This window comes from Zingiber officinale, chromosome 11A (assembly GCF_018446385.1).
Source record: "Zingiber officinale cultivar Zhangliang chromosome 11A, Zo_v1.1, whole genome shotgun sequence".
Lineage (NCBI taxonomy): Eukaryota > Viridiplantae > Streptophyta > Magnoliopsida > Zingiberales > Zingiberaceae > Zingiber > Zingiber officinale.
This window is the reverse complement of record NC_056006.1, coordinates 33,289,278-33,292,646: the sequence shown is the minus strand read 5'-3', so window position 1 is coordinate 33,292,646 and position 3,369 is coordinate 33,289,278.

Genomic DNA, 3,369 nt, shown 5'->3' with positions numbered 1-3,369 from the left:
ATTCGCCCATGCGTTGATAAGCGGGACCAAGATTGTCCCTCTGTACCCTACCAAGATAATATGTGTTGCTCTGCTTTGGCAGATTCAACAACACATGTGATCGAGGTAGTGATAGGTATCACGACACGGTAGGCATTAGAGTTGATGTGATTTAGATCTAATCTAAACGATGATGCGTATCATATACTCGATAGATCTAATCTAATCGAAAGGGTGCATCATGTGCATGACTTATATCTAATCTAATCGTTAGGCACTAATTAATTACTTAATCATGCATCACATATACACAAGTAATTAATTAAATTAATTTGTGATTTGTCATGGCCCTACTACGATCTTCTCAAGTCAATGAGAAGATCGGATGGTCAACCTTGGGTCAACAGCTTTTCAAGCTCCTCCCTTTGACCACCTTGTGTTGCTCGTGCCCTCCTCGTAACTCCGTCTCGAGTGGACCTTCCACGGCTCCAATTTTGTACATTACAATTTTGAAACTCGAGTTACATTCGAGTCTAAACTAATTTACAACAAGAATAAATAGAGAAAGGCACGACGCGCAGGTCGCGTATCAAACAATACAGCACACACAATCACATGACGACACGTAGGCTGTATTATGAATTACAACACAAAATATACCAATCCAATTAGTTCTTTTAGGCCATGACTATCAAAAATTATACATAATTCTAAATTATGTAATTTTCATAATTTTCTGTAATTTTAATACTAATTTTTTACAATTTTTGCGAGTAAAATTTCTCGGCGGTCCCGTTTAGCGGTTTTCAGGCGCAATCGCGGACCGAATCCCCTTGCGGGGCCAGGGGCAGCACCCCTACCCGAGATCTAACCATCGCGAGCGTCCCTAAGCGATCCTACAGCACCTTAGTCCACTGTCCCAAAAAGTTTTGGGGCGAAACCTTGCCGTTTCGGAAAAATCTTCTTGGTAGTCGAAGCCTACAAGTGTCGAAACACTTGTGCTTCGCTTCTACGAGAAAAATACCCATAAAAACTCTAAAAATCAGAAATTTATAGAATGTTACAGTACTAAATTTTTGTCATAAAAATAAAAACTAAACTCGTACAAGCTTCGTACGTGGCTCTGATACCACTATTGGGTTTTTTCGGGCCACGAAAATCCCTTTTCGTGTCACGGAAACCCCGAAACCCCCAGCCACGGATCCGTGCGAAGTAAAAAACTTTCGAAAACAAAATTATGAGTACGAGTTTACCTTCCTATAGATCTACACTAGAACTATATGTTAAGAGATTTTACCCTTGATGCGTGCCTTTCGTGAATCCCGCTCGTCCAAGGTGCCGGATCTCAAGTTGTCAAGGTAGACAACTCTCTATGTGTATCCACACGAACACAATAGGTGGAGAAGCCAAACAAAGGTATGCTAGCACCTAGAGTGTTCAGCCAAGAAAGGAGGAGAGGGAGAGAAGAATTGGAGCAAGGAAGAAGATGAAGGAATGAATGAGAATTACTCACAAAATGAAACATATTCATCCATTGATGTGGCCGGCCACATTAAGAGACGTAGTAACCTCCATGGAATACCAAGAGTCACAACTCTTGGTAACTCCCATGAGGTGGCATCCCACTTAAGCAACCATGATGATGTGGAGCATCATCATTGGCCCACTCAATGCCAACTCACCAATGAGGTGGCATAAAGTCAAGTCAAACTTGACTCTTCATCTTCCTCTCAAGTCAAGTCAAACTTGACTTAATCTCTCTCATGGTTGATCTAATCCAACCATTTGATTCAAGCCAATTTAATATAATGAATCTAATTTATTTAATTAAATTGATTCAATGAGTCATAATCTAAATTAGACTCATTGAACACATGAATCAACTTGAGTCCAACTCACTTAGCCCAATTAGGATTACTCTTAATCCAATTTGATTCATCAAATGAATCTAATCCTCTTAGTTCATCATATGAACCTAATATCCATCTAATTGTCTTTAGTGTGTGACCCTATAGGTTCTTGTAATGTTGGAAATGCCCCTCAACCCATTTAGGAGCATAAGTAATGAGCGGTATCTAGCAATACATCATTACTACCCAAGTTACAAGAATGTTGAGATCCAACATCACCTTGTGACTACTAATTGTGACTCATCACAATATATGACAAGTGTCCTTCTATCCTAAACATCTAGATTGATCAATGTGAGGCATAGACCGTGTCATCCTCTGACCAATCTAAATCTTGAACTCCAAGTAGACTCACTAAATCAAATGAGCTCAATATCTAATATTGACTCATTTGGGCATGGCCATGCACTTCGTGGTCTCACTCTATCAAGAATATCGATGTCTCTCTTGTCATATAGGAGGGATAGATCCCATCTACATCACTCACATCCCTCTGCATAATTCGTTACATACCCGGTAATCGCCTTTATAGTCCACCCAGTTACGGGTGATGTTTGACGAAACCAAAGTACATAACTCCTTATGTAGGGATCCATGGTGACTTCAGGTCTAAGGACTAGTATTCATACTAATAGCCACATGAGAAAGTATATGACACTCATATAACGATCCATGATACTTTCTCATGGCTGGTCATTCAGTATACATTCTCTAATGCATACCCATGTGTCAACTTGATATCTCTATATCCATGACTTGTGAGATCAAGTCATCGAGTTGACCTACATGCTTGTCTTATTGCATTAACATTGTCCCTGAATGTTAATACTTCACTAGGAATGATTAAGAGTAGTGTTCCCTATATCATCTCACTATCGGTTCAACTAACCGATTGATATAGGTGAGAACCTTCTACTAAAGGACGCTATTATACTTAGTTTATTTGGCACCAATACAAGTAAGTATAATAACCAAAACAAATGCCTTTATTTATATATAAGAATATGATACAATAAGTTCATAATACAATCTTCAAATGATTGGCTCTAGGGCTCTAACTAACACATGGGATATCAAGAGTCACAACTCTTGATCTCCCTCATGAGGTGGCACACACATGTGCTAGCCTTGATGAAGTGGCACATCATAATTGGCCCACTTAATGCCAACTCACATATGAGGTGGAAAATGGTCAAGTCAAACTTGACCCTTCATCTTCCTCTCAAGTCAAGTCAAACTTGACTTATATTCTCCCATTGGTTGATCAAATCTAACCATTGATTCAAGCCAATTTAATATAATGAATCTTTATTCATTGATTAAATTGATTCAATGAAATATAATCTAAATTAGATCCATTGAACACATGAATCAAATCGAGTCCAAGTCAATTAGTTTAATTTGGATTACTCTTAATCCAATTTGGTTCATCAAATGAACCTAACCCTCTTTGTTCATCAAATGAACCTAATCTCCATCT